Source organism: Accipiter gentilis, chromosome 2 (assembly GCF_929443795.1).
Source record: "Accipiter gentilis chromosome 2, bAccGen1.1, whole genome shotgun sequence".
In the NCBI taxonomy this organism is placed as follows: domain Eukaryota; kingdom Metazoa; phylum Chordata; class Aves; order Accipitriformes; family Accipitridae; genus Astur; species Astur gentilis.
Window position 1 is genome coordinate 25,583,851 of NC_064881.1, and position 26,572 is coordinate 25,610,422.

Genomic DNA, 26,572 nt, shown 5'->3' on the forward strand with positions numbered 1-26,572 from the left:
CTTGCACTGCTTTTGTTATCTTGCATTTCTTAGTGTGTATTTCCCAGTCTAATCTGTGACCGATGCTTTCCAGTTCACACCTATATCACAAGTTGTACCACAAACTATTTCACAAACTGCAATGAAGAAAGTAATAGGGCCACATTCTCTCAAATTTGCATTTTTCTGTACTGTTTAGTAATTGCATTAAAAACATTTGTTGTGAGCAGAAGAATAACAAAGTCAACTGGTCTGGGACACACACTGGATTCATACAATTCAGCAGTGCATGAATACTTTTTCTGTACTGATAAATCAAACCTTCCTACTTGAACAAAACAAATCAGCTGGCTTTCTGCCAAGAATTTTTTGAAGTGATTTGAAGGGGAAAGAATCTGCTCTCCACCCTAAATCACTCTGTGCCAGGGAAGATACGCAGCTGCTATTGCTACAGTCTGTGGATACTGTTGGCTCAGAAGGAAATGAGCAGGAATTGCAGCTTACGTGATTGTGTTGTCAGCAGAACTGGTCTTTAGACTATGGAAAGGACAGCATCAGTGATGATTGATGCTTTTTTCAAAACAAATTTCTAGATATTTGCTAAGTAAGGACAGGATGTACTAGGCGTCGACTATATTCAATTTAAGAATAAGCAGGAGAAGCAACAGACTAAGAAAGGAATCAGGACTTTAAAGTTATAGGTCCCCAAACACCTACCTTTTTCTATAAATAATATAATTTACATTACTCTCTTGTTAGTAAATCCATCTTCATGCTGGTGTATATATATATACACACAAATACATTAAAAAAAGGTCATATATCATCTCTAACAAGGTCTTACAGTAGAAGTCCAGATCACAGAATTACTATTACAAGCATCATTAACTTCTTAATGATAATTTCAATGATAATGTAGGATAGGGGAACATGAGGGAATGAACTACCTTTTTCTTGTTCTTTCTTACACTTCTCAAACAACAGAACTTGTGTTCACACTCTTAAATGGCTAAGCGTATTCAGACAAATTTGTTCAGCATAATTATGCTGACTATGCCCCTTTGCCTGTGTCCTCAATGAGACATGAAAAGCAGGACCAGGAACGAGCTCCTGGTGAGCTCCAAGAGCTTGACTCTTTCTTTCCCATCATTTTCTGTAGCTCAGGCTTGACATGCTTGCCATCTGCTCACAAACAGCTGAGCAGCACTGAACAGTGAATGGACCAGGCTGCAGTGTTTGGAGCACTTCTCATGCCCAATCCCTCCTTCCTGCACAAATGACAATTTGTGTCCATATTAGGAACTGAAGATTTATAGGATGAATCATATTAGAGTGTGGTCCTAAGACTAGCTCTGGGCTCACAGTCAGTTGACAACAGTAGACTTTCTTATTCTGGTTCTATCAATTCCAGCATGACTTTCAGGTTAACAGGAAAACAATCCAATACTTGGCTTATTCTGCACATTTATGGATATTACAGCTAATATTGTGTAACTTAATTGTCATTTATATATGACAATATGATACTTTCTGTTTTTACTAAGTATGCCTAAGTTACAGAGTATATTCAACTCTTCAACAACTATTTAAGACCAAAACAACAGATCCAAAGTATGTGAATGGAGTGATAGCTGGCCATCATTTGGATTTGCATCAGAATTATAAAGCTGTTAGCATGAAGATTACTATAATGGTTTAAACAAGAGGTAAGACAAAGTCCAATCACGTGATGGACAACTGGATTGCTTTACCAAAAAGTGTGGAAAAATAAATCACAGCAAAAAGAAGTGATAAATGGCAATAATATCTACCAGGTGGTTAAAACGGTTTACATGACACAAAAACTCATCACAAACACACAGCAAATCACTTAATGTATTGGGATATCTTCCAAACAACAAAGAGAAAATAAGAAATTGGATTAAAGAAATAGCAATACAAACCTCCCAAAGAACCCAGGTAAAAATTTTCATATCCATGGCACACAGTGAGAAATATTTGACTATTTGGAATCCATATTTACTGGGACATTCAATTAAAAAAACAAATAAAATCCAACTCACATAACTTAGCTGGCAGTGTTAATGCAAACATTCTAGACGTGGAACACAGTCACTTACAAGCCCATCTTAGTGTGCAAGCCAGAAAAATAAATGCCCTATTTTCTATTAGTTTGGAGCTTCTCCAGGAGTAAAAAGAAGAAAAACTAATTGCTCTGAAAGTATGCAACAGATAACTGCAATAAATACAAGTCACAAGCCTACTGACAGGTGCCATTTTTATAGCATAACTCATCTGTTAAAATGAAACTTCAAAGTCCTCAGTCTTTTGGAAGACACGGGCCTGAAGCACTAACCTTAAAAAAGATTAAAAAATACAGTCTTGTAAGGAGGTGATTATTGCAGAAGTTCTGTCAATTTTTTTTTTTTTTACTCTGTCTTGCAATTATTGTCTGCCATCAGATGACATACCCAAGGTATGGTGGAATCTGTTGTCACCAGCATTTTAAAAAGCTTGCTGAAATCTTTTTTTGTTGTCTTAATACTGGCATGTAGCAGTGAAGTTTAAGAGGAAAATACCATACAAAACAGCATAGGTTATTTATTATCAAGAAAATACTAAGAAGGTGAAACTAATTGTTATATTTTTAAAATGGAAGAAAATGGTCATTTCCACACAAAGGCCCTTACAACTTTGACGTATGTGCCCCCTTTCGCACTCAGCCCAAGTTGCTACGCGTTCATCTCTGTCAGCTTCTGGACAGCCAGTGAAACCCTCACTGAGTTCTGCTGCGCAGGCACAGGGTTCCAGGGAACTCGGCAATGCTTTTAAAGCATTACTTAACAAAAATATAGTCTATGGAAGTTCACTACATGTTCTGACTTGCTACTTAAAACATGTAACAGCAATTGAGACCGAGTTTGAAAAGGAGCAGGTAGAAGTTGCAAAGTCCTTGATAAGATAATGGCCATATTTTCTTGTTTTCCAGTCTAGAAAAACTAAAAATTCTTATCTCATTAGTTTTATATTGAAAAAGTATATACTGTTTGTCTTTCATGCCATATTGTTATATGCACATGCATGTACACACACTGTTATGGTTTAATCCCAGCTGACAACAAAGCGCCCCACAGCTGCTCACTCACTCACTCCTCCCCAGTGGGATGGGGCAGAGAATCGGAAGGGTAAAAGTGAGAAAACTCATGGGTTGAGATAAAGACAGTTTAATAGGTAAAGCAAAAGCCTCATGCACAAGCAAAGCAAAAGAAGGAATTCATTCCCCACTTCTCATCAGCAGGCAGGTGTTCAGCCATCTCCAGGAAAGGAGGGCTCCGTCACATGTAACAATGACTTGGGAAGACAAACGCCATCACTCTGAACATCCCCCCCTTCCTTCTTCTTCCCCCAGCTGTGTATGCTGGGCATGACGTCCTATGGTCTGGCATATCCCTGTGGTCTGTTGGGGTCAGCTGTCCCAGCCGTGTCCCCCCCAACTCCTTGTGCCCCCCCAACCTCCTCGCTGGTGGGGTGGGGTGAGGAGCAGAAAAGGCCTCGGCTCTGTGTAAGCGCTGCTCAGCAGTAACGAAAACATCCCTGTGTTATCAATCAACACTGTTTCCAGCACAAATCCAAAATCACTAGCCCCATACCAGCTACTATAAGGAAAATTAACTCTATCCCAGCCAAAACCAGCACACACACACACACGCGCGCGTTCATCAACTGCAAAATTTTCTACTGAGTCACACACCAGCTAGAAACTGAGAGAGCCAACACTGGGTAAATCAATCTAGAACACATTAAAAAATGTTGCTTCATTTAACATGACAATTAAAACATTTAAAAAATTTGTAATAAAATCCATTAAAGTCAAATAAAGCAAAGGACACTTTTTTGCATTTTCAGCTAAACTGATTTAGATCATTCTCTTCATACCATACAGCAAAAGAAGCAAATTAGAGCACTCAAATAATTACAGGCCTGATCTAAACTCATAAAAGTTCTTTATACCTATAACAATACTTCAGTCAAGTTCAGCTGAGCCCTATACCAGTGTTGTTTACAACCTCTGACTGTATTAACCAAAAAAACGAAACAAGCTTGTGTATGGCAGAGTTTGGGGACAAAAAGCTGTCCCTCATCCGGACAAACCAAGAAACAAAGACAAGGAGGCCACATATTGTCTGCCCTTAGTAAAGAAATCTTTAAAATTCAAAAAGCTGAAATTACTCTTTTAAAAAATCTCCCCCCTCAACCAAAGCTTTGACAGAAATGGCTTAATGAAATATGTATATATTTTAGCAACAGATAGAATTGAACCGTCATAACCGTTACAAAACTGAAGTGTTTTATCTATCATCTGTTACATGAAGAGGGAGTACTAACACTGTTACAAATGTGCAGAAGCCAAAGGAGCCAAAATAAAACAGATGAAGTTTATTTTTAGCAAATATTATGACTTTCATAGATGTATGAAAACCACAAACAAATTCCAAATTACTCTAAACAATATGTTATAAAATCGTTTATGGCACAAAAAAGTAACAAATGATTTAACAAAAGCATATAAAGACATACAGTAAAAGCTACTGTAGGTAATAGCCCACTGATCGGCTCTTATGGAAAAAAATGACAATGCTCTTACTGAATTCAGTGGGAGCAGGGTTAGAACCTCTGGGGTGAGTAAGTTGCTGTGTTTGTGTGAACTGTATATGCAAGGTTTATGAGAAAAACCTGAACCTGTCCTTAGAGCTGCCCAGTGTGGTAGGCTGCTGTACAGTGTCCTGCAGCAGCCAGGATGCTGAGAACTACTGTGCTAGGTAGTTAACCAGCATGGTCACTCTGCCCAGCACAGGTCACAAAGCACTGAGCAGCTGACTAAAGAAGATAACATTTTCTTAGAACCATTACTGATGCCATCAATTTCTTTGAGCACGTTTCTCTACCACTCCTCATTGTCAGGAGACAGTAACTGTGAAGTTCTGCCAACACTATTATCACTACTCTCTCTGGTCTTCATGGTCTACAATTAGAGCACTTCTGATTAGGTGCATTTCAGTTCGGGTTCAGAGGTTTGACCATCTGACTGATTAAACAGACCTATTCAATTTAGTATTTTGGGAGCCAGCTGCATGAACCATCCTCATTTTGCTCAATATAAGCATGCAAAAACTGAACAGTGAAAGCCACTGAAACCAGTGAAAGCCACTGCTATTAAAGCATGCTGGTAAAAGTGACTGCATAAAATCATGTCATGACTTCCATATCAAAGCCTTATTTCTATCATTCTAATGCAAAGGGTCTTTCACTTAAAGGTGTGAGCTTCAATGTTTTTCTCTTAAAAATAGCAGTAACAGTTTACAAGCTCCACCATGAAACAGAGGCCATCCGTGTAAATGTAATCATACCTGTGTAGCTTTTTTCCTCCTATGGTTTTTAGATTAGTCCTTGCTATTGAATCATGACAAGTAAGTCATCGTTTGTAGTTTACCTTAATCTCTCAGGACTTTATCCTTGCCAAAGCACAAGCCAAATTTTGCATTAAAGCAAACCCTTGCCAAAAGTATTAACTCACTGATCAAAATGCCGGCCTTTTCAATCAGATATACTCCTTCTAATCACATACACTAAATGCTATTTTATCTAAATGTCTCTCAGCAAATCAAATGTTTCATTGCACAGGTCTTCAAGAGGTGTAGGCCGGACCTTGAACAAACATTCTATCTAGCCATCCAGTCTTTTCCTTGAAGTGGGTAGCTCCACATTTCTTGGAACTAACTGCAAAAAAAAAATTGAGTTACTAAACCAGAATGCAACTATTCATTCAAGAACTCGGAGTACTGTGAACTCTACAGCCCTGAACTGGATTTGAGAGCTAGCAGGAAAACGGGATAGCAAACAGGAAACCAAGAAACTAGAAAGTTCTTTCTTGTGTTACTCAGGATGCGAGCTGCTGTATTCCATATCCATTGGAACAACTTTATGGATGGCATATGCATTTTTAGGAGTGGGATATTTAAGCTCTAGGGTTATAAACCCAGTGTAAATACTAGAATCAAACACAAAGCCAACTGAAGGTGGGAAGAGTGGTTTACTAATGGGTGCTATTGACTGGAATTACATGAAGTAGTCCATGTGCTGTTCTAATGATTTCAGGAATTAAAAAAAAAAAAAAAAAAAAAAAAGTCTGCTATCTCCTTAAGGAACTGCATACAGGATTAATCTCAAAAGCCCCTTTATTGACAGCCAGGACTTGCAACTCCAAAAGAAAATCACTGCTATGGGAAGATCCATGTTGTTCTTAAATATCACCCAATGAATGGTATCAGACATGATTTGCCCCTGCAGGAGAGTTAAACAGTACAGATCACTAGGCAAACTATGTTTCTATGGTTTCCTGGCAGCAGGACAAGCAGTGAATTGCCATTTTATGAGAAATAACAGACAATTAAATTTTGTAAATGGCAGCTCAGAACAGTAGACAGACCCTCATTTTTTGGGTATGAAATACAGAGATATGGTTTAATATCCCAGAGTATTTTTAAGCAAACCCCCTCATGCTGAAGAGTTTACTGCAGTTAGTTGTAACTATGGCTACATGCACCGGGAAGAGTGGGAACAGGAGTTTAAAGTAGCGATAACAACCAAGGAGATACAGGATCCATGCATGTACAACCATAATCAGCATTACCTTAATCTCAGTTAGGTTTAGTTTTAGCCAGCTGCTGCTTTTGTTTAAATGTTGAGATTGATAATACGGGGTATATACCATCTGAGGAGAATGATAAGAGGACCAAGTTGACCCAGCTCTCTGCCTTCTAACAGGTTTAAACTACTGCAACATTTTTTCTTCTACTTAGGCTTTTTGCTCTTAGGGAATAAAAGTGATAATACAGTTCCATATGAGTAATCAGCCTCTGAAATGCTGCAGACAAAACATATTTACCAAACAATGCTCACTTGTACTCTAATGAAGTGATAGCAATTAAAATGTAGAAGCTTTTAAATACATTCTGCTCTTTGATTTTACTTACAAAATAGGTGAGGTATGTAGGTATGTTTTAATTTGTATTACAATGCCTATAGGTCTTAATCACGTTAATGAGTCCCTTCACCCACCCTCAGAGTACATAATCTAAGAGTTAAAAACTGAAAGACTGCCAGGTACACGGCCACTTCACAGGGTGCCCTGACATTAACATGTACTGACCTGGACAGCTTAAACAACTCAAAATGGATCCTGCACACTGAGCAAAGGGATGTATCTTGCCCATCAACAGCAAATGCTAAGCACAGAGCACAGCTATACTTCTCAGGAGCATAGTGGGCTATCCAATTCTGGAACAGGAGGCTGCTCTAGGTATAGATGCCAACAACTACATTAACTTATCAATGAAATCCCTCAGCAGGGAGATCTTGGGGTTGGTCTCTGCTGCCAGAACCACTTCTTTATCTAAGGCCACAGTGAAAGAGCTGAAATAGTTTTGGCTGAACAACCCAGGCTGAATGAAATGTCCTAACCAGCATAATTTTAAGGCATGAACTTGCAAGTCTGAGACACTGGAAACCAGATGAAAGTGGGCCCTGAAACGAGCAGATTTTAGGTCTCTAGACTTCTTGCAGATGTACAGAGTGACTCCGCATGACAGGAAATAACTTGGAGTTGCACCAGTTCCTGCTCCTAAGTGAGTTTAAGCAAGACATAGTCACTAGCTTGTTCAGACTGAGACAATGCTGGGCAAAAGACAGGCAGAAATCCAGCAAACCAACCGGAAAATTTTGACATCAAATGACAGGTGAATTTAGACATTTTGAACAGTCAGAGGCTGAACATGGCTTGCTTGGAGCAATTTTAGAATCAGAAGCTCCAAGCATGCCAGAGTTCTGTTTTCAGTGCCAAAGTCCTAATTGGTTTAAGCCCTATAAACAACACAGAGTGGAAAAATATTAACACGTTAGTGCTGGCGGATCAAAGGAGAGAGTGATTTCCCAAGGCCACTTTGGCAAAAAAGACAAGAACTGAGCACACATTTCTCAAGTCCTAGCCCAGCATTTCCATCAGAGGATTCTATTTAAAAGATTTATTTCCCAAATAATCTTACCAATAATGCATAGTTCACCACCCTAAGAGTAGGTCAAATTATCATCAAAGAATAACTACCCTGAAAAGACTCTGTTTTCTCTCTCGTTGTGCTAAATAACCTAAACAAACTCAGTCTTTCCTTGTAGATCACATTTTCTAGATGTCTGATAAAATCTCTTGGTTTGCTCTGGACTCTTTCCAATTAGTACACATCTTCTGAAGTGCACCAATTAAGATTAGTTTTGGGCACAGCACCAGGCACATTAATGAGAATGATGATTATTAAAAACTGTTTCAAAACATTTCAGTTTGTGCACTTATGAAGTACAAGATATAAGCAGAAAGAAAAATAAATAAAACGTTTTGGAAATTCAAGTCTCCCAAAAGACTTCTATCACCTACTCAAAGATGCTGGTAAACAAATTCGGATCATTACTCAGACAGTATTTGGAGTCACAGAAAGAGCAAATAACTGACATATTCTGGCGAAGTCACACAGCACCCAGAATGGGGATAATGATCTAATTCCACTGAAGGAAAAAGTTAGACAGTCTGTCTCTATGAAATCAGAAATACAGAAACATACAGACGAATACCAAAACCTGTCATAAACTGGAAAAAGTAAAATGACATAATCTAATGGTACTCTGATACCAGTTCCAAACTGTACAACTTTATAGAAATTTTGCTGGGGACTGTATTGTATTTATCTCAAGTAATGTGTGTGAATCTGAGGAAAAAAAAGCTGTTTTTTCAGGACGCATCTGCTAACATATACAAAGTTAATACTAGCTGCAATAGGATGATTTTTACAAGTTAAGCAGTAGTGCACACCAAGTCATATTTTGTCCAAATGTCTTTGGGTGCAGTTTCTTCTTGGCTAAGAAAAATGATGCTCTCACTCAGCTCAATGGCTTCTCTACCTGTAACACAGTAATTTATGAATCCTGACATAAATAATACCGAAGCTTCAGAAAATAATCTATCAGTTCCCTGTTACAAAGGGGATCCACCAACTTAATGGGAATTTTGACAGTTTGAAATGGTCATGCATATGTGTATACATGCATGGTGAATGATACAGCTGCACTCCTGCCCTTCACAGTCAGGCATGGTCTTAGATTCTTAATATAAGAAAATACTCGATAGTGAAGGGATCCTATCTCAGAAAGAAGACCAAACAACAGTAAAGTTATTGCTAAGCTGAAAAACCCACTTGTTCTGTGGCAAAAAAACTTTTGTCAAGATGAAACTTAAGTTGTGAAGCAAAAATTGAAACACCTTTTTTGTCTTCTTAAAACAACAGCAAAGAATTTTCACCTCCTCCCTACATAAGATATTCAGGTATTTATGGCCTATACAAAGACATCAGTTATCATTATCAATAATAGCAAACACAACTGGGGTTGCTTTTTGCCACATTAATACAGTATCTTGTTCCCACTTTCTTCCAGGCTGCAAGCCACATGAAATTAATTAATGACCTGCTTCCAAGCTGTAAGTGTCTTACTCCCATCCAAAAGCAATGAAAAATTAAATTTATCGTATTTCATGCCCTTACTCTCTCAAGGAGAGCATTGGGTAAAAGTGAACTTTTTTGTGTAAGAAATGTGTGTAAAACAATGAAGGTGTAAGACTTGATGAATTGAAACTAAACTAACCTCTCTGGCTTTTGAAAGCCTTGCTGGCTTCTGAAAGCTAGCTGCTCAGGAATTATACTACCTTGTCAGACAGAACTACATTAGTTAGAAAAAGAGTCCTCTGGCAAAAACACAAAAGGAAAAAAAAATCAGAATAAACTAATTTTGTATTAAAAGCAAAATTTAAAAAAGCACTACTGCTGCACATCTTGATAACTCCTTATGGAAATCTTCAGAAAATTGTCAACATTCATGCTATCGAGTGGATTACATACATGAGAGAAATTATAACCACTCAGTTTACTGGCAAGATCTAAGTCAGTTCTTTTTCTCAGTATGTGAATGACCGAACTCAATGGAAAAGCTCTCCAAACAGTGACTTCCCCTGATCCACTTTACATTTGCTCCACAATCTCCTAACAGTGATTTCCAGAAGGTTTTTTAATTGTAAGAGAAAAACAACAACAAAAAATAAATATTTTGGAATTTTAGATGGCAGATTTTGCATTAAACCATGCAGAAAAATAATGTATTAAACTCACACAGACCATCCAGGCCAGCAGTACAAGAAAACTGCCCTTTCATAAGTGAAATACTGACAATGCTAAAGACCAGAAGAGATTTTAATAATTGACCATCATAGGACAAAGAGTCAACTCCATGAACTAATGATTACAAAATTAAACTCCTTCACAAAGATCATTTGACTTGAGTCTTCTGACTGGAGCCTATCCAGCTTTGTCAGTTATGTTGGTTGCAATAAAAAAAGTATTGCTTGCAGTTCAGTCTTGTTATCAATTATTTATTTGCAGGTATTTCAGTATATTAAAAATGACAGCGGAACTTTAGAATCCTTTTAATTATAAACGATTTGTAATTTTTACACTAAACCTGTACATTCAAGCTTTGCTTTTTAAAAGAAAATGCTTTCTCATCTCCATTACAGTGTAATCCAGATTGACTGAAAATGCAATTACAACATCTTAGCTGTTGTCCAAGTCTTGTGTTTGTTGTTTGGCCACTGGTAGTGCAGCAGGCACAGCTGCTGAAAAAATAAAAGTAATACCTTGGAAACAGCAAAGGCTAAGTATATGGATCACTCTCTTATGCATAACATTTTAGGAAAGAAATCTGATTCAATTACAACCAAGAGGCTAATGTAATTGAACAAGGACAGATTGCCATAGCTTTGCAGAAAGCCCAAACAGTTGTTTGCTATGAGCAAACTATTTCAGAATAACTCTGGATTATCTCTGCCTTAGAAGGGATATTACTTACACAGAAATATCTACACTTCCTTCTGCTTTTCTTACCATTTCCCTTTCAAATAATGACTGACCTTGAACCTTCAGGAGTGTGTAAAATCACTCAGATGCAAGGCAAGTTACCATTAAAAAAAAAATTACATAACCAAGATCATGAGAGTTCTCACTTTGCTGCTATATGAATCTTTTACCCCTCATTTCATTGAATTCCACTTTTGTTAACTTCTCTCTCATTTTCTTTGCATTTCACTTTCATAAAATAAACATGAAAATAAACTTGTATCCCAAGACAAATCAACAAAATTGGTCTGTAACTTCCCTGAATATGGCAAGGCTAGCATGCTCCTTAACAAAGTTAATGTGATACATCTTGGGAGAGAGGGGAGAAAATAAGACTTATATTTGAGAAATGCAAGTTAACCCTCTCCTCCAAATGTACTTTTTCATTTAATTCATAATAAAATCTATATCATTAGAGAACTTGGTCTTGACATTTTTATATTATTGACGGACATTTTTATATTATTATATGTATTCAACACAAATTAGAATGCTTCAACATTTTCAAATAAACTGTTATTTTACTGGAAGAAACATCACTGGATATTGCTGGAAAACTATTTTTGAACATTGTGCAGACTTAAATACAGTAATCAACTGTCTGCAAAGTTACATCAGTCAATATACCTTTATTCCTAGTAATTTTTTGGAAAAGGGCTGAAAATGAGTCATGTCTTTGGGGTTACAAAATTATTATTTTTTTGTAGGTAACACACTTGTTAAATTTAACAAAATCCATGTAAATGCTACTCCCTCTAGTTAATCATTCCTTCATGTATACCAAAGCAGTATTTGTCTTTTAATTCTAGAGAGGAAAAATAACATACCTTAAAAAGAACTATGCTGGTGCATGTTTCATTGCCATATACTATATATTGTTTCTCCCTCAGGAATAGTTAGAATTGTTAGCAGGAGCAATAGTAATAGTAATAATGTATATGGACATTAATCTTGCTGATTTCTGTTATTCAAAACAATCCATCTTCCTCCACCTTTCTCCTTTCAACCCTGCTTTTGTTTTTCTCCTACCTACCACCCAGTGAATATAAGAAAGCTGATGGGTAGTACTATTTTCTGAAAATAGGAACCAACCCTGAGGCCATAGTCATAAAGCAGAGTTTTTGTGCACAGTATCTCACGTCAGTTCTGTAATTCACTCAGTGCTTGGTAGAGAGCCAAAGGAGACGCCTACAGTTCATACACAGAGATGTGCAAGATAGGACTCACCCTTTAAAAACACAAGAAAACGAATCTACTTGAGTTTATCTCCCACATATATCTTCCACATACCTTTGCATATAGGAATCTATACACTTGAAAATTCTGAACTAAGCCTCTTCTTAAAAGTCTTACATCAGACAGAGAAAGACCTATGGAAAAACCTGTATTTTCTGAACTAAAAGTCATGGGCTTTCAGTCACAGTAGAAGCTCACTTCCCTCCACTATACTGCAAACAGCTGAGACTACAGCAGGAAATACTGACTTAGACTTCATTGAATTGCTTGTGACATTGCCAATACTTTAGTGACCATGTCACAAACAGGCCCACCAAAGCTACAGATGTCATCTAGGTGAGTGCAGAAGACAAAAGAGAGCGGAAAAGCAGCTCTATTTCAAATGTGTCTTTTGTCATTCCATCAGATTTGTGCTAAAATTTTACATGTTAAATTGAATATGCAGAATGTGGAAGAAAAACTGCAATGTATTTTTAAATGCTTTTAAAGAGCAACAGGACACTGATATCCACAGAGTGATCATGCAAGTGTTGATCCATATTAATATTTAATTGGTTAAAACACTCCTGGATAAGTCATAAGAAAAAAGAAGTTTTAAAAATATCAATTTAAAAATATTATTACTCCCTTCTGTGCCTAGAAGATTCTAAATAGCAAATTAAGTATACATAATTTTTATATCTCATTTTAAAATATACAACATGCACAAATTGCTAGTGAAACTTTAATAACAATCTGGGGACACTGTCTCGTAGCTGCATTAAAAAAGAGAATAATAAGAAAGTCAAAAGTGGCAAAGTTAAACATTCTCCAGTCTATTCCTATTAACAGTTTAAATAGTCATGGAAGGAACCATTCACCAAGACTATTATGTTCTATCAGAGATGTGTATTGCCTTAAAATTGAAATACATTTAACTTACATTAAACATTGGAATTATACATAAAGAAACAAAACAGTGCTATACTGTAAATACCTGACAAAAAAACCTTTAACTAACAAGTTGTTAAAACACATGCATGGATTTGTGAGTCTATTTTATTTACTGACATACATACAGTACCGTGGTCTAATTCTTATCTCCAGTTCACGAAAAGAAGAGAGGATTTTCAGAGACAAAAAGAAGTACTAGGACTTGAGAAAAAAAAAGGCCTGCAGGTAAGAATCCAAGAAAGGTCAGAGAGGCAGGTCAGGAGAAAGCTGAGGTTCAAGATCTGTCTTTTTCCTTAGAATAAAAGAAAGTCATGGCAAGAGTTCTACGCAGAACTACAATATGCATATATTCTATATGAAAGGAAGACAGAGCTCTCAGCTTTCATCATGAACATACTAACAACCACTGTAACATTAAGAGAAAAAAATAGATGGTTAAGTCTCAGAAAATACAAAATTGAAGATTCGGATTTCTTAGTTTTTCTGATTAATGCTCACAGAAGTATCAAGAAAAGACAAGAGTAACTTGCAGCTCAAACTGATGGCTGCTCTGGTTCACTTAGGCCATGCTCTCACAAAGGACGAACACAAATTACATCCACTTGAGCATTTTCAGTTACACTATCTAAATAGGGCAATAAAGGAAAAAGGACATATGGTCTCTTACAACAACCAGAGCCTTGATTCTCTGATTGTGGCCTCTAGACCATTAGATTTCTCAACCTTTTTAATTGAAGGAACACTTAACCTCTGGAAGAAAAACAAACTCAGAGACCATCTTGTGCTTACTGTGCCGAAGTAGTCACAATGGCCTTCTTTTAGAGACAAATAAAATTAAAAATTTATCCTAATTTGCATTCTCCTCTTCCATTTTGCTTGTATGTATGGGAGAATATGGCTGTGCAGGAATTTCTGGTTTTGACTTGCTTTTTGAGCTCCCTTTCGATATTTTATTGACCATCAATTATCTGCAGACTATGGGCTGCATAGCATTGCTTTAGGTGGTGCTGCAATTAAATCACATCACTCAGTGAGTACTGGAACTAATGAAGCTTGGTCTCTTAAAGATTTGTTTTTCATGGTTGATTGACTGTGCAAACTCCCAACTGAAGCCTTCTCTTATGGCAGGCATTTATAAGGGCTGGCTGGCTTATTGTTTACTCTTTCTCTCCCTGGTCCCCATTCTCCAGTGGTTAACAGTGTGCAATTTAACAATGTAGCTTTTTCTTTGTCTGTAGCCCTTCCAGGGGACATTTACAGAAGCTTTCTACTATACTCTGCCATCTATTTTCTCAAAGTTTGTAAGAATTTATCAGTCTTTGTCAGACACGTTTGAAGTTGGCCACTGAACTCAAAAAAGTTATTGGTAGGGGTAATTGGTCACTGAACACACACTCAGTAAACATGTATCTTGCTTCCACACAAAATGAGGCTAAAATAATTTACCATACTCTGATTTTCTTTTCCAAAACTCATTTTCCATTTATTGGGGAGAAAGAAATACAAAATCTTGCTACAGAAATACAAACAGAACAAGACAAACCATTCCCCTCCCCTTAAATGCCCTCCCCATACCTGACGCCTTCTGGACAATCTCATTCTCTTCCTTCCTTCAGCCCCAAACTGAACTGCTATGCTCCCACACTCTTCTGTTGCATACCACTTACTCTCATACACTAGGACCGGAGTCCCTCATTCTCCATTACCTGTCTCTGTACTCTATCTCCTCAGACATCTAAGCCATACCCAGCCTACTTACTGTCTGCTCCCAACCTCACCCCATCCGAGACCCACTTCAGAGCCAGAAGCGCAGGCGTGCTTTGAAACAGTAACCCTGTATGAAGCAAGAGACTTGAAACAGTGGCTCAACATTTATCTGCCACAATTTCAAGAGAGAAGTGAATTTACATTAATATATTTCACACTATTTTTGGTGTGAAAACAGTACTTGATAAAAAGATAACTGTATGCTTTGTCTGCCTTTCAAATACATTCCAGTATGTTCACATAAAACCTGAGTTTTCTGAGTTTAGAGAAGACCTTGCAGTACTAGACTTAAAGCAAATGTTTGTGTTCATTACAACAAGAGATGAGATACTGGTTTGTAATCCCCCCCCCAAATTAAGTCATACATCCTGTGCCACTAAGAGATAGCCCACCAGAAACAACAACACTTTGACAAGTTGTTTTCATAGATTTTTAGGATTTGGCACACAAACCCGTAGGTTTACATTAAAAAGTAATAAATTCATTGCTGATTAACCAGCACCTCCATGATGAGTAACACATCTGAAAAGATGACAATGTCAAGGTATTGAAGTAATTGTATTGTCAAAACACAGAGCCATTTTGGAAGATGTTTGTACACAGGAAAATACATTTTATGGAACTGTAGATGAGAATCAGTGGTTTTTACGCTTCTCAAGCATTCACTCATCCTTTAAAGTTACAACTTTTGAATTAACGCTTTTTGATCTAGGAAAAAGGCATAGGAAAAAGATTCTCCTTATAATTCCAAAGCTATAGATAAAGAAACTAATAATGTCTAAAACCAGAGGCAAGCAATTTTACTGATTTCTACTAACTGGTGTCAAGTCTTTGGAATTTGCCACTTTTTAATTTCTCCACAATGCTGCTTAAAAAACCCTAATCATTTTAATGCAATCAGACACCAAATTCTTGCTAAGCATCGAGTTAAATTAAATGTGCCTGAGGTGATTACTGTTATATATTATTTACAGTGCTACATATGCAGAAAACCTCGTATTACAGACTAGAACCTTATTGTGTCAAATATTGCATACATAATAGTAGAATCCGTATCTCATATCTTAAATGAGAAGCAACAAATGCATACCTCTGAGAGATGGGGAGGAAATATGAGACAGTAAATAACTGGAAGGTGCAGTACCCAAGTTCCTTAACCGCTGTAAAACTAGAGACTTTAAATTACAGGCAGTGAAAAAAAGACTACAGTACGATTCTTCTTTAAGTATAACATCAATAAACCATATACCACCAGAAGCACAAACCCCTGCCCCATACTTATCATATAGGTAAGATATTTTGTAATGGCAATATATATTTAAGTTCTAGTTTTACAGACACAAACATATATAAATAAAACATAGGCATAACTATACTCAGTCTGCTTTCAGAAGATAATAATCATAGAATCGGAGAGAGAGATATGAGGAGACTCTGACCGAATGCCAATAGTGCAGATATTCAGTTGTTATAGGGAGTGTTTATTGTCCTGGAACAGGAGCCAATATTGTGCATTGAAAAGCCATTGGTTAAAATGTCTGAACACTGTTGGGAAGAAGGACTAGAAACTAAAACTTTCCAGCTGTTCTAGCCATATTCCCTAATTGCCGAGTTGTCCGGCAATACTTTCTCGCACTACTCCAGTGTGCCTTTGTAAAGCTGCACAGAGCTGGCACAGTAGGGATAATCCTGATCCCAAATCAGACAGCACTCATTGGTCATAGTCTGCCTTGAGAGGAGAGATTGGTTTGAGCTTAGCAAGGTACAGAATGCAAGTTTTCTAGGTTTCAAGTTCTCTAATCATTATGATACTGTAGGCCCCGTGATCACTGCTACTGTGTTTCCCTCTGCTTCTGTCCTTAACACAACTTCTGTACTTTGTATTGATTCCAGATGTTTTGTGTACTGGATATAACCTTAACCATGCCTGATTCAGCCCTCCATGGATTTCAGATGATATACTACCCACTGTCTGGACCCCAAACAAAACAGGCATAAGTCAAGCAGTAGTTCTTTTGCTGCAATGAAGACATCAGGTGCCCACTGCACCTGCTTATGGACACCGAGTACATCCACTGGCAGGCTTGGGTGACTACATCTACAGGGCTTTGTGGCTTGTGCTCTTTAAGGTAGAATTTAAGTTCTACCTAAAGCACATTTCAGGTGCCTAAATGCCTTTTTTTTAATATGGTCCAAAGAAACTTATCCAAAAGTTTTCTTACTCTGTATGAGTTTTGTAATATTACATCTCCATGTAAAAAATAACAATTACCAGAGAAATCTTCCCTCTATTCTCGGTACATACTGCTTTTTGGATTTTTTGCAGTTGGAAGGTTAGGGCTGCATAAGCAACCAACCTGACCACTCATATTTAAGACTTGTGTTATATAACTTTGCTCATTTCAAACAAGAGAAACCACACATATACACAAACTAGTTCTGCATGCCTTTGATCAGATGAAATCAGCGTGCATTTGAATCTATTACAGGCAGAAAGATCTGCTTTCAGCCTCATCCTTTACTACTGCATTACTGTTAAGGAAGTGAATTATTACAATTCACTTTTACTTTTCTATAGAATTTTTTTAAACTATTCTGTAGCATGAGGGAATTATAGTTTAACATAAGGCTTTCCTAAGACGTTTGAGAAATTAAAGAGCAGAAATGCAAATAGATGGTATTGTATAGTAATTTTATGTGCTACTGGAGACATTAATTTACAGTTTTACTGGTTCACTTCATATTGAGTTCTAGAAGAGCTCTCCAGAAGTAGAGTTTGAGCAAAACTACTGCCACTCACATAGACCTTCCAATTAAAGGCTAGCAGTGCTCACTGCCAATCCTCTGCATGCAGTAACAACAGCAAAAACATACACTGAAAAGGAAAGGTAAAACTCCAGCCAGTGGACACTCTAGTCTTCTGTAACCTAGATTATGCAAATGCCCATCCTAAAATCTGTGCTTATCAAATGTACATTATTCAACCATGCCAGAAACAATCTATTAATATCTAAGGAAAACCCCAGTGTATTCTGCAGCCTATTTTATAGGTATCTATTCTGAATGTGAGTTCTCCATAACTCTCCTTACTTTGCAAGGAAAAAAGGAAAAAAATGTCAGAAATACACCCAAGGAGATGCTGTTAAAAACTTCCAATAGGCTCATAAATTACTATCTCAGGAATACCGTGTACAGAAGCTACTTTTATATTTATTTAAAATAAATCTTCATGCAGACTCTTTTGCAAAGTTCCAACTTTGGTTGATTTATGTTTCGATAAGTTTAGTGGATTATGAGACCTTAACCTGAGGTTAACAGTGTATTTCAACCCTGTAAAGAGCAAAGCTCTGAAGCAATGCGGCAACCGAACCTGCATTAATTCCTCCTACCCTTCAGCACTGTATGATAGAATCTGTAATCTTTACTGGCCACAGCACAGCAGAAAAAAAAATAGAGGTGGTTATCTGCAAAATAAAGAAAACTGTGTTCGTACTTCTTTAGATACTTAACGAGTATAACTCAAGTATAACTTAAATATTTTCAGCAAGTTTTCAATGCATGGCTTCTAACCGCTACATAATTATTTATTACCTACTGCCCTAACAGTAGTTGGAAAAATGCAAGAATCTTGAGGTTCTATAAGACATTTAAAACCAAACTTCTGACATTAACAAACTTGCGACATTTTGTGTTCATAAGTTGTAGGGTTCAGTTATATGGAAGTTAGTTATTGGACCTGAAAATAGCTCATGGTCACAAGATTGTTCCAGGCGCCTTTAGAAGGCCTTGAACAGAATAAATAAGAAGATAGAAGAAGAAAGATCCCAATTAGGAAAACACAGGTGCACATTCCACGATAAAGGGAACTTGGCACAAACAACCTCAATTCAGGGGCTTATCTTGACCAATTGGACTAAGACAAGTCTTGTATGCTCTAATTAACACAACCAATTATGTCTTATGTTTGTGCGCGTGGACAGTACCGATGTAACCAATCACCGCTTATGCTTGTGCGTGTGGACACCAAGTGCTTGCATGTAGTAGCCAAAGTCTCTCAACAACTTAGAGAATTGTATAAAAATGATTAGCTAAGCTCAATAAACTGGCGACTTTAATCATCACATTGGTGTTCCGTCGTCCGGGCCCCGCACGGATTAATCCCTAAACCCTACAATAAGTGTATCAAATGTCTTTTAAGAGGGAATAATACTTGGAACGTCACTGTTCCCCAGGGTGAGGCAAATGTATGACAAAGCTTGTTTTGAAACAGGGAGGAGGCAAGCCAGAGAAGCCCATAACTTGTGTATAGAGGATTTTTTCAAGTCACTACACACTTTTCATACTTCATAAGGCAAGAAAGCAGCACTTAGCAATTTTACACATATAATCTATTAAGAAATAATGCTCATACTTTTCATGAAGTACCAGTATCAGATTACTGATATTAGTAACAAGCAAAGCCTGGAAGTAGAGAAATTAATAGCTTTTGCAAAGAGCAGAGATAGAAATATTGCCATTTACACATTTACCTGCCCTTTGCTGCTGGGAATATAATGCTGCCTCCAGTGGAAAGTTCCTAAATACAATTTTTTTCCCCATTAAAAAGTGTTCCTACCTAAAGGTACAGGTATTTTTTTATCTCAATTTCAATTAGATTGCTTTACATCTGAAGAACAAACAAATGACCAAGCGGGAGAGAGAGACGGAGCTTACTAGGAGACTCTGGAAGTGCTACCAAAGGTTTGTAAAAGTAGTCCCTTGGAGCAAGTAAGTACCCAATTTTGGACAATCTCAGAACAAAAGCAGGATTGTAGTATTCTTTAAACGTAAGCTTTTGTTGATGTACAGAAAACAGTATTTCTTGAATTCTGCAAATCAGATGGATTAATTCGGTTGCTAATTGCAAACAGCTAGCCTTACTGCCCACGATGTATTCCGTTAGTACAGTTTGCATGTTCCGTGCGTGCAAATACTCCAACTACCACAGTTTTCAGGCACTTGCACTAGTATTACCAGTTAAGAGAAGACTAGCGTTGTTTTCTTTTAGAAAAGTCTAGTCTAAGATACTTTTTAAAGTCGAACTGTACGTAACGTTTTTTCTTTTCCAAAGTTTGTGCTTTTCCTATAGATTTTCTACGAAGAATGAGTAGGTTGGAAAGCAGTATTTTTAAGACCTTCCCTTTTCTCTCCCGAAGGCATTTACGTGCCCAAGTCAGATTGCTGGCCCTCCTGTTGGGTTTTTTGGTGTGTTTTTTTTTTTTTTTTTTTTTAAGAACAACAAAATACCAGGCTTTGCTGGAAGTTGCTTCAGGGTCTCATGCTGCAAGCTTTTGTTCCTTCCAATTAACAGTGGCTCTGGACCTTCCGAGACAACCCCTCAAAGGCCTCGTCTGTGCCCAGCAGCTCATGCTAACGTTGCCTCCGCAGCATTACGCTGCACGGTACGAAGCTAAAGCTTCGTTAGTCTTCAGTGCCAGACGCGACTTCAGCCTCGCACGTTTCCGCACACAGGTCCTGTCACGTTCGTCAGTCTGCGCCTTTTTTACCGGAGGCTGACGACAGCCGGCCCCTTGCCCGGCCGGGGACGGCCCTCAAGGTGCCGCCGGGGTCGAAGGCAGCCCGCCCCGCGGCCAGGCGGCCACCGCGGGCCGCCGGCGCCGCGCTCCCGTGCTGCGCCGCACTGCCGCTCCTCCACCTCCGCCCGTCCTCCCGCCCGCGGGGACGCGTAAGTGGCTCGGAGAGGGAGAGGAGGTCAGGCGGCCGAGGAAGGGGAGCAGCCGGGCGGATGCCGCTGGCTCCGAGACGGGGCGACGGCCGCGGCGCAGCCTGCCGGCGGGGCGCGGACGGCCGCCCTGCCTGCGGAGCCCGCGGAGGGAGGCGGCTGGAGCGGACACCCCCGTCTTTATCGCTCGTACGCCACCGGGGTGTGCGGGCTCTGGGCGCCGCCGAGGAGCTTTCTCGGGGTGGGGGGCGGGGGGGGGGCAGTGACTCACACAAGCTTTCCTTATCCTGCCCAAGCACGCTCCCCGCCGCGGACGGCACCCCGGCGCGGGAGCCCGGCCCCTCCTCCCCTGCCTTCGCAGAGGTTGATTCAGTCCGCTCGGCTCTTCTCCCCGCCGCAGCACCCAAGTTGGTTCAGCCCGGGGCAGGCGCTAGGAATAAGCCCTGTCCCCTTTGAAGAGCCTCGGTGTGGGCTCGCCTTTTTCCCTCCCACCGCCGCTGCGCACTACTTGGTGCCGACGGGGCCCTCCCGCCCGAGCGCCGGCTCCTCCACAAGTTCCTGCTGCCCGTGCCCGGCGCGCGCGCACGAGGCTGGCTCGGCCGTTGGGGGCGCGCGGCGGCGGGAGCGGCGGCGGCAGCAGCAGCAGCAGCAGCAGCCGGAACAGGGGCGGCCGCGGCGGCGGCGGCAGCAGCAGCAGCAGCAGCAGCAGCAGCAGCAGCAGCAGGAACAGGGGCGGCCGCGGCGGGAGGGGGGTTGTTGTGCAGGAGCCGCCGATGCCGCTGTGAGATGGCATCATTCTGCGCGGCGGCGGCGGCGGCGGAGCGCGGCGCGGAGGGGTGAGGAGCCGCCGCAGCGGCGAGGAGGAAAAAAAGAAGAAGAAGAAGAAAAAGGTGGGAGGAAGGAGAAGGAGGAGGCGGCAGCAGCTGTGAGGCTGCGAGCCACGGTAAGGAAACAAAACAGGCTGTGCCGCAGCCGTCTCGCTTTGCGGTCTGGCCCGGCAGAGCCCGACCGGCCTGAGGAGAAAAACGGCTGCCGTTTTTCTCGCTCTTCTTCGCCGCCGTTCGGCCGTGGGGAACGGGGCGGGGGGGGCGGCGAGGACAGGGGGGGGTGGGCTCTGGAGGGGTGCGAGCTGCCCCTGTCACGGAGGGGCGGGGAAGGGGGGAATGGGCGTGGGGGCTAAAATGGCGAAGGGAGCTGTAGTAAGGTCTCGGTCTCTCCTTTCCGGCACTTCAACTCGTCGCATCCCTCGGGCCCTCCCGGTGGGGGGGCGGCTGTTGCTTCTCCCCTTTCGATGCCCCCATTCGGTGTCAGGAGGGTTGCTGTGTTTCCCTGCCGTCTCCCGCCCTGGCTCATGTCTGGGCAGGACTGAGGGCCTCCTGGCCCACACCTGGCAAGGGGAGGGAGGGTCGGTACTTTGGTGAGCTTGTGGAGGTATGGGGCGGCGGGGAAGGAGAGGGGGAGTGTCGCTGGTGTCTGGTGTCAGGCGAATAACCTTGTTTATTCCCGTCTACGGCCTTTCGAGTGAGGGTGACTGAGGGCTGAGTCCCGACCTGTGTCAACGCTGAGTGGATTGCGAGAGGCATTAGTGACCGAGAGTCACTGAGGTAGTTCCACGGCCGGCCCTCGCTGGCTTATCTACGGGATGAAAGCAGAGGAGAAGGATATTGTTACGTTTCAGTTCACCTTCCTTTGGTGAAACTGGGGAGGGAGGAGGTGAAGAGCCGTTTCCCCTCTACAATGAGCTGCTGTCACCCCTCACACAATGTGCGTAGTGTGCCTCCCCTCAAGAGGAGGGGGCACAGCAGGGTGGGAAGTCGTTACGGTTACTGCTCAAGTTATTTGTGTCTGCTAGTCTCTCTGCGTCCTCTTAATGTATGTTTTGCTGAGCAATTATGTGAATTTGAGACCTCAAAAGACCTATTTATGTCATTTATCTTTGTTTATGTTGTGGCAAAACGTTACAACTAAGTGTAAGTGTTTATTTACTTAGTTTTAGTTGTAGTTGTCTTATTTTCAGAACAATAGCAGTTCTTATCCCAGTTTAACTAGAATGATCTAGCTCTGCTTCCAGTTCTATAAATGTTTAAACGGTACATCAAAGAGAGAAAAGGACTTCAACACACTACTATCTAATTATTTTAATGGGAGCTCTTCGATGTTTGGGTGAAACTGTAAAAAGAGATTTTCATATTTCAGTCATATTTTCACATGGCACCTGTGTCATATAGAAAGTCATCAGGATATTTTGCATTAAAAAAACCCCAGGTTATGCAAGTTTAATAACACTGGCTTACTAGGTGATACTGTCACTGACTGCAGGTGGCTGGATTATATATGGTCATACACGTGAGAGACAATGTGGTCTTCATAGTAATAAGAGTCTCTCCTTAAAATTCGTGTTCTGGTTTAATCCCTTTGTGATATAGGAACAAACTTTATTGGTGGGCTGTGATAATACTTCACTAACTTGGACTGGTTTTTTTTTTTTTTTTTTAATTTTATATGCTGCCTTATCTGAGTCCGTGTTAGTCAAGGTATAAACTATTATTTCTCACTGATTTTAATACTAATAAAGATTAAAGAAATTTTGCATAGAAAAAAGTTTAAAGGATTTTTCAACCTTTTGAGAAAAATTTTACAGTTGTAAAAGCACAGTTAATCTGGACTCCTGACAAAGATGTGTTCAAATGCGGCAACTAGAAATACTTTCAGCTGATCTTGCTTGTGAAACTGTGGATTTAGAATCCTTTTGTCATCTCTTTGGTGTGTATTTTGAGCTATGTTTTAAAGGTCTGATCCTATAAATGCTTCTAGCTTGAGTAACTCTACCACTATCAGTAGTCTTTTTCCAATGACACTGTAGAATACTTCCCTTAAATACATAGTTTTACTTGAAAACATGAAAGCAATTTTATGTACCTGGGACTGATTTAATCTCTTGGCATCGGACACCTTGTTACCAAAAGGATATGGATTATTTTTGTTGGAAAAATAATTTACATTTGTGGCTAAACATCGGTGAACAAAATGTTGTAAGTCAGCCTGTCTGTTTTTCTTAAAGGGTTGGCAATAAAGTTTAAATAATCACCTGTCTACAGGTGCTTCTTAAATCATGGCAATACTGACAGTTCAGAGCCAACCTCTTTTCCTAAGGCTGTGGAACCCTTGGAAGAAGGAGGAATGTCTGCTAAGTTCTATTGCTTTTCATTTTCCTTCTTATCTTTCCACGTGAAGTTGGAAATTTTGATAAGTTGGAATTTCTATGCTCTTTCCTGTTTTTTCTTTTAAAGAATGTGTGTGGGGAAAGAGGTTTCTCCTGGGTTTTGGACACAAAGAAGAGTCAGGGGTAAGGATTTTACTTGAAAACATGAAAGCAATTTTATGTACCTGGGACTGATTTAATCTCTTGGCATCGGACACCTTGTTACCAAAAGGATATGGATTATTTTTGTTGGAAAAATAATTTACATTTGTGGCTAAACATCAGTGAACAAAATATTGTAAGTCAGCCTGTCTGTTTTTGTTTTTTCTTTTAAAGAATGTGTGTGGGGGAAGAGGTTTCTCCTGGGTTTTGGACACAAAGAAGAGTCAGGGGTAAGGATCTGTGACAAGAAGTTGGTGTTGCATTCAGTTTCTTCATGCTTCAGTATTCCTATGCCATTAAAACACTAGATTTGAAAATTAAGGTTCCATAGTTGAAAAATAATGACCTAAGCCGTGTTTGTTAATTGAAAATGGCAACTATTTATGCACTTAGAGCAAACACTTGTTGTTAGCTTAAAAAAGCCACAACCCAAATCCCCACAAAAGACCCGAGTTCATCCTAGAATTTAGTTGGATGAAATGCAGATAATGAAGTGAGAAGGCTTGGAGAGGGAATGGATGGTGGTAGACAAAACCAAGAAGAAGTGCTTGCAGCAAGCTATGCTTAAGTGATTCTTGGAAATTACTTTTAACTTGGTTAAAAAGACTCTTTTGTAAAGACTGAAGAGGAGTGAAGCTACTGATATAAAAATGTTGTATCTTTTAAGCTAGGTTAGTACTGCTCTTACTTGCTTCTGCACAGTGTAACGTTCACCTCAACTAAAAAAAAAAAAGAAAAGGCTTTCTAGCTCTGAATCAATTGCATATGACTCAAAGTCAATAGAAAAGCTGCTCCAGTGTGCCTTCCTGTATGAGGGTGTGTAAATTGGGATAGGGTTTCCCAGTTTCTATGGTGGTGTCAGATTAACCAAAATCCTGTTATTTTTGCTGTCCTTATGAAACTTGTAAACCCAAACTGCCAAACTCTTCCTTTGAATTCTGAGTTAAGCAACGTATAGCGATATTCTTCTGTATTGCTTTGGTCTGTGTACAAATGCAGCCAATAGGAGCTGGTTGCATCCAGGTCCTTCTTTAAAAGTTTGTTTTCGTTGCATCAGTAGGCCACTTTCTTTCTCTGTAGGTGTTCAGATTTATCATAAACTGCTGATGTTCTCCTGTAGTGATGTAAAATAGTCATGGGTAAGGACCACTGGAAGTATTGGAGATCTCACCTCTGTTTTCTTGAAGGAAAACTATATGGCTGGAGTTGGAGTGTCCAGAAGAGGCATTCCAAAGGCTTGTAGAAGAGAACAGGTCTTCTGAAGTGGTGCACCCTCTTTTTTTTCCCTGTAGAACAGTGATATGGTATGGTTTTTGCTGAAAGTTGCTATAGTACCTTTTAAGAGGGTGTTTTTGTTTTTAATTGCTTTCTCTAAGTGGAAAGTTCTAATTACTGCTTTTTGGGATATGTTTTTGCTCTGTTTGAAGACCTAATAGTTTAACCAGAAGTATACTGAAATTTAGCTGTGTTTTGTGAGTGTAGTGTTGCTTTACAGAGGCACGCTGGAGATTCCAGGGAAGCTATTAGCTCTCTGATTAGTCGCGGTGTGTCAGAATTATTTACCTGGGAGAACACTATGGTTTTTTTGGTTGTGGTTTTTTTTTTTTTTTTTAATTTCTTAGCATGTCAGGGAAACCTTTATGCTTGTGTTACATGTAGGTCTTAGTTACTACTACACATGTGGTATGTAGTATGAAGCAATTAAACATTGCAGGTTTGCATGATTCGATACTGCTGTGGTTCAGTAACAGCAGATATATGGCAAACATAATTTTTTTTAATTCCCTCTCCCCTTAGTAAATGTTGAGGATTGTGTCAGTTTGTAATCTAATGTACAGTTTGAACTGAGTATTATCAAAAAAGCACTTTCAAAATCCTATTTAAAGAGAATATGGATTTGGATTTAATGTATAAATTCTACCGACTTTGAAGAATAAACTGAAATTTACTTAGGTGTTTGTGTTACTTTATAATGGCTTCTGACTAAAGTAAAGTCTTTAATAAAAATGGAAGTGAAGCATGTGTTTGACAAAGCAGATTACATTCTTGTGCTTTTGAAACTTCTTTTATTAATCACCATTTTTCTTATTGCAGGAATATGTTAGAGATGCTTATGTTCTGCTTTAAGTGACCAGAGTCTGAGCATACTTAAATGTAACCAGTTCAAAACCTGAAGACTTCTTAACATCCTCACTGTTAAGGATGTTAACTTGGAGTGATGTAACTTGTACGGCCAATAGTCTTTTCTTTTGTAGTGAAATTTAGCCTCTGATATCTAATGCAAGGAATCTTTCATTGGCTCAAATCACTTCAGAATAATTCTTTCAAATATAAATATCTGTTACTGAAAACACAGTAGGACATTCTCTTGATTTGTCTTATGTGTAAATGGCATTGAGAATACAAATACATGTTGGTAACTGACTTTCTCAAGTAGTTCTAACAGCACAGAATTACTCCCATCTACTTTTTTCTGTTAGGATTTTAGAGTTATCTTGCTGAAAATCATTGTGGACATGGAAG

General features: G+C 39.5%; 1 protein-coding gene across 3 annotated transcripts in view; it reads left to right on the forward strand.

The window, feature by feature from the left end:
* Positions 1 to 21,140: 21,140 nt before the first annotated feature.
* The window catches only part of WWP1 (WW domain containing E3 ubiquitin protein ligase 1), a 64,192-nt gene continuing 58,760 nt past the window's right edge, over positions 21,141 to 26,572 (forward strand). For 2 of the 3 annotated variants that reach the window (XM_049819077.1, XM_049819092.1), the window contains exon 1: positions 21,142 to 21,628. The gene's annotated coding sequence lies outside the window, so the exon portion shown is untranslated. Of the gene's footprint in view, positions 21,629 to 26,572 lie in introns of all 3 variants that reach the window. The other variant, XM_049819085.1, reaches the window with a different exon arrangement.